The sequence below is a fragment of the Odontesthes bonariensis genome, chromosome 8 (assembly GCF_027942865.1).
Source record: "Odontesthes bonariensis isolate fOdoBon6 chromosome 8, fOdoBon6.hap1, whole genome shotgun sequence".
NCBI lineage: Eukaryota > Metazoa > Chordata > Actinopteri > Atheriniformes > Atherinopsidae > Odontesthes > Odontesthes bonariensis.
The window spans coordinates 40,216,355-40,230,560 of NC_134513.1; the positions used below are offsets into that span (position 1 = coordinate 40,216,355).

Below are 14,206 nucleotides of genomic sequence, written 5' to 3' on the forward strand. Positions count from 1 at the left end.
AAGCCGTGTGCAGCACTTATCCAGGATTAGTTTCACCTGGCTTAATGAATCCGTGTCTGCTCATCCTGGCTTGGCCTTTGTGCAACCAACTAAGCCCGGGCGCCATGTTTTGGATTCCTTGAACCTGGCTAAGTAACTCATCCTGGATGTCTAAATCCTACTTTTATGCAACGGGCCCCAGATGTGGGAGAAAGAATATGTTTGTGTGGGACAATGTGGGATACCAATGCATCGAGGTAGTCTAAAATAACTTTAAAGAAATAAACATCTCTATTCTTCCCCTTAGCTTGTAACATTACTATGTTTTGCCATCTGGTTGATTCAGTAGCAAATAACAGACTGCAAGTAAAAACTTAACAAATATATCTTATTTAAATGCAACTTTCCTAAGTTCTCTCACGTAAGAAAACGTAGTAAGTGTCAGGGTGGGGTGGAGGTAGGACATGGATGCAGACTTTCAAAAAGCAAAATGGGTTTATTTCCACAAGAAAACAAAGTTAAACAAAAGCGTGGCTGAGCCGGATGACAAAAAACCTAAACTGAGGAATAAATACTTTATTCAAAACAAAACTCTTGACAAGGCATGGATAAATACTTAGCTTTTTTAGCGAGACAACGCCATGCCATGCCATGGCATGAGGGATATTGATGGGTGAAAGATGGGTAACTCAGGTAAGGATCTGACAAAGAAACAGGGGAACCTGGAAAATAAATCGAGGACTGGGAGTGATTAGTGACAGGGTGCAGCTGGTGACAATGACTAACAGGTGACGGGAATGAACTAATGAACTGAGTGAGGGGAAACCAAAACATGGCAAAACTAAAAACTAAACATGGACTAAAAAACTAAGACATGATTAACACATAAAAAATCAACTAAAAACATGGGCAGAGTCCAGTGGGCGTGACCCTGTAGTTACATAATTGTACCATTGGTGGCGGTAATGCAACATTATGGATGCTAACCGCCAATAAATTACAAGAAGAAGAAGAAGGAGAAGTGGGCGTGACAGTAAACATGGAGCTTTTATACATTTCACAGTGTCTCTCAAGTTAACACACCTAACTGTGTACCATTAAACAGAATAGACAGTCAGAACAACGACTCGCCTTGAACTGGTTTTTCACCCAGGGGTAGATAGTTTCCCAGTCTTTGTTGTAGCTGCATTTTCTTTTCTTTTCTTTTGTACGAGTCGTGCTTTCCTCCCTTTCTGACCATGTCTCATGCTGCATGCTGGTGCCGTTCTGAGCTGATTTGCATTGTTTTTTGTTGGTGGGCCATGTTGGTTGTTGGTTTGACATGATCAAACAGCCCGTCCCACCCTCACTGCTTTCAATTCAATTCAATTAATTTTTATTTATATAGCGCCAAATACAACAAATGTCATCTCAAGACACTTAGATAATAAAGTCCAATTCAAGCCAATTGGAATTCAAGTCATTGTAATCATAATTATTCATAAAATAATCCAATTCATTCATATAGAGCCAATTCAAAAACAATTTCCTAGCTAAGGAAACCAACAGATTGCACTGAAAACTTTCTCCACACAACTATTTAATAAATGCCAGATTATAGAACATGCATTTCAAAACTGAAGTCTGACAGTCAATAACAATGTGGGACAACGTCTCAATTTGCGGGACGTTTGAAAAGTAATGAAAATGCGTGACTGTTCCGCACAAAGCGGGATATCTGGTCACCCTACTTGTTTCAGGTCAGAATCTGACCTTCATTCCTCTTCCCATTGGATATGTAACTCCATCTTCCCAATCCAACCTCAAAATCTGGACTTTTCACAACAGTAAAAACACAACTATGTCACTAAAAGCTGACTCTGTTACTCTGTGGACCAAAACAGCAAAAATAAGTTCCGTGCACATCAATCAATGGTTTAAATTCTGCAACTATTTCAGACTTTTCTGTGGGACCATTTTGGATCAACCATGGTCTGATGACATCACTTCCTTTTGCAGAAACAGTTGGTATGTAGGGGCCTGTTCCAACAGTGTGTTCAGAACCTTCCTACCTGAGTGAAATGAGCTGGAAGTATGTAAGCAACAGCCATGATCAGAGCTGTCCGAATCCTCCAGATACTAAGGAAAGGAGCTCCGACGCTTCCTCAGCGGTCTCCTTTAGGAAACGCCGGACCGTCCTTTAGGAGAGAAGGGAGCTCCCACGCTTCCTCAGCGGTCTCCTTTAGGAAACGCCGGACCGTCCTTTAGGAGAGAAAGCAGCTCCGACGCTTCCTCAGCGGTCTCCTTTAGGAAACGCCGGACCGTCCTTTAGGAGAGAAGGGAGCTCCGACGCCTCCTCAGCGGTCTCCTTTAGGAAACGCCGGACCGTCCTTTAGGAGAGAAGGGAGCTCCGACGCTTCCTCAGCGGTCTCCTTTAGGAAACGCCGGACCGTCCTTTAGGAGAGAAAGGAGCTCCGACGCTTCCTCAGCGGTCTCCTTTAGGAAACGCCGGACCGTCCTTTAGGAGAGAAGGGAGCTCAGACGCTTCCTCAGCGGTCTCCTTTAGGAAACGCCGGACCGTCCTTTAGGAGAGAAAGGAGCTCCGACGCTTCCTCAGCGGTCTCCTTTAGGAAACGCCGGACCGTCCTTTAGGAGAGAAAGGAGCTCCGACGCTTCCTCAGCGGTCTCCTTTAGGAAACGCCGGACCGCCCTTTAGGAGAGAAAGGAGCTCCGACGCTTCCTCAGCGGTCTCCTTTAGGAAACGCCGGACCGTCCTTTAGGAGAGAAAGGAGCTCCGACGCTTCCTCAGCGGTCTCCTTTAGGAAACGCCGGACCGTCCTTTAGGAGAGAAAGGAGCTCCGACGCTTCCTCAACGATCTCCTTTAGGAAACGCCGGACCGCCCTTTAGGAGAGAAAGGAGCTCCGACGCTTCCTCAGCGGTCTCCTTTAGGAAACGCCGGACCGCCCTTTAGGAGAGAAAGGAGCTCCGACGCTTCCTCAGCGGTCTCCTTTAGGAAACGCCGGACCGCCCTTTAGGAGAGAAAGGAGCTCCGACGCTTCCTCAGCGGTCTCCTTTAGGAAACGCCGGACCGTCCTTTAGGAGAGAAGGGAGCTCCGACGCCTCCTCAGCGGTCTCCTTTAGGAAACGCCGGACCGTCCTTTAGGAGAGAAAGGAGCTCCGACGCTTCCTCAGCGGTCTCCTTTAGGAAACGCCGGACCGTCCTTTAGGAGAGAAGGGAGCTCCGACGCTTCCTCAGCGGTCTCCTTTAGGAAACGCCGGACCGTCCTTTAGGAGAGAAGGGAGCTCCGACGCTTCCTCAGCGATCTCCTTTAGGAAACGCCGGACCGTCCTTTAGGAGAGAAGGGAGCTCCGACACTTCCTCAGCGATCTCCTTTAGGAAACGCCGGACCGTCCTTTAGGAGAGAAGGGAGCTCCGACGCCTCCTCAGCGGTCTCCTTTAGGAAACGCCGGACCGTCCTTTAGGAGAGAAAGGAGCTCCGACGCTTCCTCAGCGGTCTCCTTTAGGAAACGCCGGACCGTCCTTTAGGAGAGAAGGGAGCTCCCACGCTTCCTCAGCGGTCTCCTTTAGGAAACGCCGGACCGTCCTTTAGGAGAGAAAGGAGCTCCGACGCTTCCTCAGCGGTCTCCTTTAGGAAACGCCGGACCGTCCTTTAGGAGAGAAAGGAGCTCCGACGCTTCCTCAGCGGTCTCCTTTAGGAAACGCCGGACCGTCCTTTAGGAGAGAAGGGAGCTCCCACGCTTCCTCAGCGGTCTCCTTTAGGAAACGCCGGACCGTCCTTTAGGAGAGAAGGGAGCTCCGACGCCTCCTCAGCGGTCTCCTTTAGGAAACGCCGGACCGTCCTTTAGGAGAGAAGGGAGCTCCGACGCTTCCTCAGCGATCTCCTTTAGGAAACGCCGGACCGTCCTTTAGGAGAGAAGGGAGCTCCCACGCTTCCTCAGCGATCTCCTTTAGGAAACGCCGGACCGTCCTTTAGGAGAGAAGGGAGCTCCCACGCTTCCTCAGCGGTCTCCTTTAGGAAACGCCGGACCGTCCTTTAGGAGAGAAGGGAGCTCCCACGCTTCCTCAGCGGTCTCCTTTAGGAAACGCCGGACCGCCCTTTAGGAGAGAAGGGAGCTCCGACGCCTCCTCAGCGGTCTCCTTTAGGAAACGCCGGACCGTCCTTTAGGAGAGAAGGGAGCTCCGACGCTTCCTCAGCGGTCTCCTTTAGGAAACGCCGGACCGTCCTTTAGGAGAGAAAGGAGCTCCGACGCTTCCTCAGCGGTCTCCTTTAGGAAACGCCGGACCGTCCTTTAGGAGAGAAAGGAGCTCCGACGCTTCCTCAGCGGTCTCCTTTAGGAAACGCCGGACCGTCCTTTAGGAGAGAAAGGAGCTCCGACGCCTCCTCAGCGGTCTCCTTTAGGAAACGCCGGACCGTCCTTTAGGAGAGAAAGGAGCTCCGACGCTTCCTCAGCGGTCTCCTTTAGGAAACGCCGGACCGTCCTTTAGGAGAGAAGGGAGCTCAGACGCTTCCTCAGCGGTCTCCTTTAGGAAACGCCGGACCGTCCTTTAGGAGAGAAGGGAGCTCCGACGCTTCCTCAGCGGTCTCCTTTAGGAAACGCCGGACCGTCCTTTCGGAGAGAAGGGAGCTCCGACGCTTCCTCAGCGGTCTCCTTTAGGAAACGCCGGACCGTCCTTTAGGAGAGAAGGGAGCTCCGACGCTTCCTCAGCGGTCTCCTTTAGGAAACGCCGGACCGTCCTTTAGGAGAGAAGGGAGCTCCGACGCTTCCTCAGCGGTCTCCTTTAGGAAACGCCGGACCGTCCTTTAGGAGAGAAAGGAGCTCCGACGCTTCCTCAGCGGTCTCCTTTAGGAAACGCCGGACCGTCCTTTAGGAGTGAAAGGAGCTCCGACGCTTCCTCAGCGGTCTCCTTTAGGAAACGCCGGACCGTCCTTTAGGAGAGAAAGCAGCTCATTCTGTCCCATAATTCTTTGCAGCTGCAGCTTTTATAGCAACGCTCCATTATTTTCATCCAGTCGCACTAACTGTGAGTCATAAATATGAGGACAGGAGAATGAGTGTGAGCAGCCTATGACAGCCCTATATTTACCTTCTTGATTTTTCACTTCCAAACTCTGATAATAGGACATTTTCTGATAATAGAAAAATATTCTACATTATCTCTGATATATGAGATCACCTTCCTGTAACAACAGGATCAGATCTGCAGCTGTTTCTGGAGAAGATTTATTTCAGAGCCACATCACAGCTGAGGGCTCGTCTCTCCTGAACCTCATCATGTTTTCCATCCAAATCAAAGGAAAGAAGATAGATAAAGACAAAGGGAGCTTTTATTTCCTGACTGTGTGACCGGAGCCTGGGTCTCAGCCCCCTGAGGTAACCAGCCTGCTACTAGCTGTGGGAACGGTAAAAATCTCTCTGCATCGGCAGGAAGAAAGTAAGGCTTTAAGTAAAAGGTCTTTCTGTTGGTTTTGGTTGTACTTTAGGTTCAGACTGTGATGGCAGAAAAAGTGAAGTCAGTTTACTCTTTCTGCATTGTTCTGCAGAATCTTTGGCTCTGGAGCTTCTTGTTTCTAACATGAACATGTCAAACTTCTCTGACTCTGGATCTGTTCATTCTTCCTCTCACCTACATCATGTGCTGCTCAGAGGGAATTTTTCAATTTCTGAGACTGATGTTTTAAAGGTGCTCATGGATATTCATATTTATGTTTAAATAGTGGCTCTGAGTCATTTTCTCATCAGAGAAGAGATAGAAGGCATCAGTCATCAGAGGCTGCAAAACCCCAAATATCCTAAACTCACCATGTCCCAACAGTTGTGTCCAGGTGTTTCTTTTGGTGCCTGAATGAAATATACTGAGACTTCAGGAGACTCAGAGAACAGAAACTTTCTGTGGCTCAAACTGAGAAGATGAAAATTCAGGATTCAGACTCACAGTTTAGAGATGAAGACGACTCAGGGGGATGAGCCTCCTCTTCCTTCTCTGCAGCTTCAGGCTTTAAAATGTGTCTCCTCTCTCTTGCCTCACCTCCTTTTTTATCCCTGCACCTCCTCCTTCCTCTGACTTTCAGGCTGATTCTCCGGTGTTTCTTTTTCTTTTCTTTATCTGTTTTCCACCTGTAGCTCCTCTTATGTTTTCCCCGTCTCCTTCACTCTCATCTGACAAACTTTATCTTTCCATCTATAAAAGGATTCACCATCCAAACGCCTCCTCCCTCTCTCATCTGCTGTGCTGTGATTGGCTGATGGTCCGCAGTGATGCAGACACTCTCCTCGTCCTCTGTTCTGAGTCTCTTTTCCTCTTCCGTCCTGTCAGATGTTGTTGTTGTGATAAATTAATCTTTTCAGGAGATTGAGGTATAAATGCTTCCTCCTCTGAGCTTCATGACTGACATCATCATCCTGTGAACCAATCAGATATAATTCTGAGTCTGAAGAAATTCAGGCATTTTTCTCCTGCAAACTGCTTCAATAATCACCTGTCTGACCTTTTCCCGCGCCACCTGATCGATGAGCAGCCTACCGGTCACTTGTTTCAATCAGCTGAAGCTCCACAGCAGCTTTTATGATCAAAACAAATTCTTAAACCTTTAAAGAAGCGACTCAGCTGGAAAAAATCCTGTTTTAACCCTCTGAATTCAGCTTCTCCTACTGATCTTCTTCCTCAACAACAGAACAGGTGTACAAACACTCCCACTAATCAGAACCTCAAACAACTCACAGACATCTGTGGTCAGACAACAAGAAGACAATACTTAAATGGACCTGTGTCCCCTTCTGGGTGTAGATGGGACACAGGTGGATGTGGACTTTGTGCTGTTTATTTTTTAAGACACGGATTAGAGACCCAGTGGTTATTGTTAGTTCTGTTGGGTTCAGGTGACAGCTCATTATGTCATGTCTGAGTCTGCGTCCCTGTGTGTTCAACTTCCTGTTTTATTGTGGCGTCTCGTTCTGTTTCCTGTTTCCCCTTCTCTGTCTCTGTCAGCTTTTTCCCTGTAATCAATGCTCATTTATCTCACCTGTTGTCGTCTCTCCATATATATTCTCCCAGAGTGTCATCTCTGTTCCCACTGTGTCCAGCATTCTCTCGACCTCTGGTTTTCCTCGTGCGCTGTACTTTGTTTTGCGCAAGTTTATTCCTTACTTTGTGTTTGTTGCTTGTTGCTTTTGTGTAATTTTTTTTTGCCAATCATTTTTTCTAGCATAGCTGTGATTTTTAGCTATTACAGTGGACACCTTTAGTTATTAAATACTTTGAATTCTTATTGTTGTCATTCATTTGGGTCCTCATCCTGCCTGAGCTCTGTCCCAAACCCTGACATGTTCAGCCATCTTTTTCTCTCTGTAGAAACTCCTGTGTGGGGTTGTGTTTTTGATACATCATGCTGGAATATTCCTTGTTTGCAGACTGGACTCACTGTGGCCAGGTTCACAGCGAACATCAGCTGCACTGTAAAAAAAACACTTTTAAAAACTGTAATAATCTGGTAGAAAAATATGGTAAAATAACAGGAAAAAAACAAGAGACACAGTAAAACAGTACTTTTTTTTCACAAGGTAAATACAGATCGTATCTTTACTTTTACCTGAGATCTTTTGTTTATTTTGTTGTGTAATAAAAAATGTTATTACTTATAACTATGGTCAAAGTTGGCTATTATACAAAAAATTGGCTTTAAAATTGCAGATATTTGACTGTTAATTGAGTTTAATTGCACAATTAAATTTTCTAACACCATTACTGAGGAACCTGTAATTTACTTAGTCATATATAAAATTCAGATGAAATATAGGGCAGGAAAATGATCATTCTTATAGTAACTGCATTTGATACAGTTGACCACAATATACTACTGAAACGACTGGAAAACTGGGCGGGTCTTTCCAGAACTGTACTAAACTGGTTCAAAACATACTTGGAGAACAGGAAGTACCCCAAGGTTCCCCAAGGTTCCATCCTGGGACCTCTTCTGTTTAACATCTACATGCTCCCACTGGCACAGATTATAAAAAACAACAGAATAAACTACCATAGCTATGCAGATGACACGCAGATATAAATTACAATGTCACCAGGAGACCGAGGCCCTGTACAGGCTCTTGGTAAATGCATTGAAGAGATTAATGACTGGATGTGCCACAATTTTCTCCAACTAAACAAAAACAAAACTGAGGTAATTGTCTTTGGGGCCAAAGAGAAACGATGACAGGTCACCACAGAACTTCAATCTATACACCTAGAAACTACCAACCAGGCCAGAAATATGGGTGTAGTGATGGACTCAGACCTAAATTTGGAAAAACACATTAAGGCAGTAACAAAGTCAGCCTACTATCACCTTAAGAATATATCAAGGTTAAAGGATCTGATGTGTCAGCAGGACCTGGAAAAACTAGTCCATGCATTCATCTTCAGTAGGCTTGATTACTGTAACAGCATCTTTACAGGTCTACCTAAAAAGTCCGTTAGACAACTGCAGCTTATTCAGAACTCTGCTGCTCGAGTCCTCACTGAGACCAAAAAAGTGGAGCACATCAGTCCAGCACTGTCGTCTTTACACTGGCTGCCTGTCCATCAGAGGATAAACTTTAAAGGAGAATTCCGGCATTTTTACAAACATATCCCATCTGTTGAAGACTAAGGAAAGTTTGCCAAAGGGAAAACCGCGAGAAATTTTCATGCCCGCTGCGCAAAGTTGTCCGATTGCACTGATTTCCATGAAAGCGGCTCTATCGGGCAATCTTTTAACCTTTCCTGAGGCTCTTAACGTGTATCAAAATACTTTTTACCGAATTGGCCGTGGTGCCAGTAGCAATACAATTCAACCCAGGGGCTAACCATACCATTAGCTAGCACAGACATTTTGAGATTTCAAAAACAGCGTACTTACCTTTCTCAGCTTCCGTGTTCCACAGGCGTGCGCACAAATTAATTGATGGCCGAAGTCATACACTATAGTATTCCAAAGTACTGTCTTCCTCTGTGGTCAGTGCAATACAATGTCCACATCTGCACCAACATGTCTCCCCAATGCGTGACCTAGCAGCAGCTCCCGTTTCTGGATCATCGTTTTGAGCCATCCTCGCTGCATCTTGTGCCAACAACTCTTCATCTGTATATTCTGGTTCAAAAAGATAACCCCGACCATTAAACTCGTCAAACTCTTCCATTCCAACATCAGAATCTGACGAACTATCCTTCTCTAAATTGCTTCCAATAAAATCCCGAGGGTTCTTATCTCCCGCAGCTGAATAATGGGCGAAGGTGCGCTCCTTCAAGCAGTCATGTGACAGGTCATGACATCACGGTGAATATGGGTGTTGAAACGAGTCAGCTGTTCGATAGGAAACAATAACAAACATGGCAATGTGTAGTTCGGTTCCCAAGGGTCGTTTTTGGTGGACAAAAAGACAATTTTGGAATACTATAGTGTATGACTTCGGCGATCGATTAATTTGTGCGCACATCTGTGGAACACGGAAGCTGAGAAAGAAGTGCGCTGTTTTTGAAATCTCAAAATGTATCATGTCTGTGCTAGCTAATGGTATGGTTAGCCCCATGGTTGAATTGTATTGCTACTGACACCACGGCCAATTCGGTAAAAAGTATTTTGATACACGTTAAGAGCCTCAGGAAAGGTTAAAAGATTGCCCGATAGAGCCCGCTTTCATGGAAATCAGCGCAATCGGACAACTTTGCGCAGCGGGCATGAAAATTTCTCGCGGTTTTCCCTTTGGCAAACTTTCCTTGGTCTCCAGAAGATGGGATATGTTTGTAAAAATGCCGGAATTCTCCTTTAAAGTTCTGATGCTGGTCTATAAAGCTCTGAATGGTCATTGACCAAAATACATCAGTGACCTCCTGACCCAGTATGAACCTTCCAGACCCCTCAGGTCATCTGGATCCGGTCTTTTATCAGTTCTCAGAGTCAGAACCAGATATGGAGAAGCTGCATTCAGCTTCTATGCTCCACATGTCTGGAACAAACTCCCAGAAAGCCTCAGATCAGCTGAAACGCTCAGTGTACTTAAGTCCAGGTTGAAGACACACCTATTTTCAGCTGCGTTTGAATAAAGCTCAAAACGTAATCACATTTTAACTACTGATTTTATATTGTTCTTATTTCTTTCTTTGTTTACAATTTAAATCATGCTTTTTATTTCTCTGATTTTCTCTATTTTTTATTATTTCTATTTCTTTTTAATGCCTTCTTGTGATTTTATATAGCTGTGAAGCACTTTGAATTGCATTGTGTATGAATTGTGCTCTATAAATAGAATTGCCTTGCCTAACTATGCTTTAGAAGTTAGTTAGAGAGACATTTACACACTGTACATTGGCAATTTCAACCTGTAGAGACTCACACGGAGAGATAGGGAGACAATTGCAAGGTTTATTGTCAATATTTCTTTGGTGCTCGGGCCCCGGCGGAGGACATGCAAGCTGAACCGCTGTGAGCTTGCAAGTCCGGCATAGGGAGATAGATGCTGAACATCTTCCCCCCTTGGGACCCGAACCTGGTGGCGGAGTCATACGAAGGAAGGAGATGTCGAGGACTTGAGACATCGGGTGGAGATGGGATGCAGCTTGCTGACGAACAGGTAGAGCCCAGGAAGGAGCGCCTTATATGTATGTATATATGATCTGGATGGTTGATGAGCGATTGCCAACACCTGGTGAGTCTGCCATGTTGAATTTGCGGCTAGCCTTCATTTCAACCTGGAGAGACTCACACGGAGAGATAGGGAGACAATTGCAAGGTATATTGTTAATATTTCTTTGGCGCTCGGGCCCCGGCGGAGGACATGCAAGCTGAACCGCTGTGAGCTTGCAAGTCCGGCATAGGGAGATAGATGCTGAATATCTTCCCCCAAAAAACTGAGCCGGGGCCGAGCTGGTGAGGGACTGGCTGGAAGGTGAGGAAGGAGCCTGTGAGAAGGGTTGCCCCCCAAAAAAGAGAAGTGAGCCCACCTGGGCTGCCTGAGGAGAGAGAGAAAGGGAGAGTGAGCCCGCCTGGCTGCAGTAGATTGAGCCCGCCTGGGCTGCCTGCGGAGAGAGAGAACGGGAGAGTGAGCCCGCCTGGCTGCAGTAGATTGAGCCCGCCTGGCTGCAGTAGATTGATTCCGCCTGGGCTGCAGCAGATTGAGCCCGCCTGGGCTGCCTGCGGAGAGAGAGAAAGGGGAGAGTGAGCCCGCCTGGGCTGCCTGCGGAGAGAGAGAACGGGAGAGTGAGCCCGCCTGGCTGCTGTGGATTGAGCCTGCCTGGGCTGCCTGCGGATAGAAAGAAAGGGAGAGTGAGTCCGCCTGGAGAGAGAGAGAGAGAAAGGGAGAGTGAGCCCACCTGGGCTGCCTGCGGAGAGAGAGAACGGGAGAGTGAGCCCACCTGGCTGTCGTGGATTGAGCCCACCTGGGCTGCCTGCGGACAGAGAGAAAGAGAGAGTGCGCCCACCTGGGCTGCAGGGGAGTGAGCCCGCCTGGGCTGCAGCAGAAGTGAGCCCGCCTGGGCTGCAGGAGAAGTGAGCCCGCCTGGGCTGCAGGAACAGTGAGCCCGCCTGGGCTGCAGGAACAGTGAGCCCGCCTGGGCTGCAGGGAAAGTGAGAGAACGGGGAGAGTGAGCTCACTTGATTTGCCATAGAGATCGAAAGCCCCCTTTTTCTGCCAAAGAGATAGTGCTGCCAGAGAGAGAGAGAAGCGACAATTAGAGCTGAAGGACTCCACCACCAGTAGTTGCGAGAGCTTACCTATAAGCTGAGTGAGCGCTGAGCAGCGAGCACGGATTGAAGGTCTGGACGGATGTAGGAGGAGTAGGCTGCCGAAGACCAGCGACCGAGCTGTTGGAGAGATGCCTCGGGAACACCTTGGACGGCTGCGGAGGTAGCTGCCCCAATCCGAAACGAATGTTCGGAGTATTGGAGAGGGGAAAGGCCAGCTAGAGCCAAGGATTTCCTAAGGAATCTGATGAACCATGCTGCAGTCATGGGGGAGCCGTCGGGAGTGAGAACCGAGGGGCCAATGAAGGGGCGGAGCTTATGGCGTTTGTCAGCAAATTAAATCATGGCTAGGAAGGGACAAAATGGGCCGCCGAGACAGGCTATGGAGATGACGGCAGGGCCTTTGCCCTTAGAATGTTTGAGATGGAGGTCAAAGTGATCGGGAACAAACCAAGTCGTCGGGCATCAGATCTACTGACGGGTTGAAGACGCTCTGAGATGTGAACTCGCCTACCCTAAGGAGTCCGTAGAAGGCCAAGAGAAAACGCTTGACAGGAGTGCTTTAAAGTACGAAGAAAAGGGGGACGACCTCAGGGTTAAAAGAAGGCTCTTAAGAATAGAAAAGTGATGGGTTTTCTGCCATCGAGCTGGGGAGGAGAGTGCTTAGCCATGCCCTTCAGGAGGAGCTTAATGGCATGGTTAGAGAACAGACTCGGGCATGGGCCCAGATGATAGAGTTTTGCATGGAAGTTAAAGCCAGCTAGGAGGGATCGAATATAAGGGAGCTTGAAACGTCGCTGGTCAAAGCTATGCAGGAGAGCCTAAATAAACTATTAAATGTAAAACGTGTTTTTGTCCTTTACAAAAGGGGAAAATTCAATCAAAGGTTAGCAACCCTGCAACCACTGACATGGATGCAAAACACGAGTCGCTGAAAGACAAAGTAGAGCCAGCAGATCAGCTGCTACACGAAAGCCCCCATTTACTTATTCAAATATTAACAGCCCCGAGTGGCTAAAATCTTTTATAAACAATATTTAATTGATCCGGGAGAAAAGTAGCTGTGTGAGGTGCGCCCAGACACAACGAGAGATGACTGCTGTCACACTGCTTTGGGAGCGGCTGATTGAGAATTTGGTGGCGTCGGTGCAAAACAACTAATAACAAAATCTATCATGCGGCACGATACTCTGCAACGTCCCGCAGATCAGTGTGGCCTTGTGCAGGAGGCAGAAGCAACATTCGAGCAGCTCCCAGCAATAAGATTAAAGCCCTGTCTAACGGGGCAGCAGCAGGGCGTGAGGCAGTGTCAAGGAGCATAGCCGAGCAGAGCAGGGCAGGGCACTGCAGAGCCGGGCACGCAGCGCAGAACCGGGCACAGCAGAGCAGGGCCCGGGAGAACAGAGCAGAGCCGGGCACAGCAGAGCAGAACCGGGCAGAGCAGGGCCCGGGAGAACAGAGCAGAGCCGGGCAGAGCAGAACCGGGCAGAGCAGGGCACGGGAGAGCAGGGCAGAGCATTGCAGGGTACAGCAGAGCATAGCAGGGTACAGCAGAGCACAGCAGAGCACAGCAGAGCAGGGCACAGCAGAGCAGGGCTGAGCAGAGCAGAGCACAGCAGAGCATAGCAGGGTACAGCAGAGCACAGCAGAGCAGGGCACAGCAGAGCAGAGCAGGGCACAGCAGAGCACAGCAGGGCACAGCAGGGCACAGCAGAGCAGAGCAGGACACAGCAGAGCAGAGTAGGACAGAGCAGGGCAGAGCAGGGCGGGGATGTGAGCACAGTTACTCGCTGTAATGGCTACTGCTGTGGTTATGTCCAGCTGTAACAGTTTATGCTTCTTATGCTGCTCCAGAACACAGCAGCTTTTTTTTTTTTAAATATATATTTTTTTATTGAAATTTTCCAATTATACAAAGAAACAAAAAATTAAATAAATTTTTTTTTTTTTTTAAATTATTAAACAAAAAAATAAATAAATAAATAAAAAAAATAAACCCAATAATAAACCCACCCATAAACCCACCCCGAACACCTAGAGCTCACTCTTCAAGTCTTCAAGCTTCCCTTTCACCATGTATGTCAGTTTTTCCATTGCCAGGTTGTTGCTCAGTGCTTTAATCCACTCATTTATCTTTGGTCTTTCTATGTTCATCCACTTCAGCGCAATCAAATGTTTTGCTTGTAAAAGGCAAAAACTCAGTAGTTTACTCTTTGTGGAACCCTTAAAGTCATCTGGAAAAATATGCAGCAAGCAGAGTCCACTGTCCATTGGTACGTCTTGTTCAATCAAGTGAGAGATAAGCCCAGTGACCTCTTTCCAAAAAATTTGAAGTTCTGTACATTGCTACATACAATGGAACAGAGTACCTCTATCTGTATTGCATTTAACACAAGTATCAGGGGTATTCGGATTGAAACGGTTCAATTTTACAGGAGTGATATATGTTCTAAATAACCATTTATATTGTAGTAATCTAAATCTTGTGTTGATAGTTTGTGTTTGTGCCAGT

At 47.3% G+C, this 14,206-nt stretch overlaps 1 protein-coding gene across 2 annotated transcripts in view; it reads right to left on the reverse strand.

Moving 5' to 3' along the window:
• drd4-rs (dopamine receptor D4 related sequence) overlaps positions 1–6,281 on the reverse strand; it is a 120,844-nt gene extending 114,563 nt beyond the window's left edge. For both annotated transcript variants that reach the window (XM_075472409.1, XM_075472410.1), the window contains exon 1: positions 5,916–6,281. The gene's annotated coding sequence lies outside the window, so the exon portion shown is untranslated. The remainder of the gene's footprint in view (positions 1–5,915) is intronic.
• Between the last annotated feature and the right edge of the window lie 7,925 nt (positions 6,282–14,206).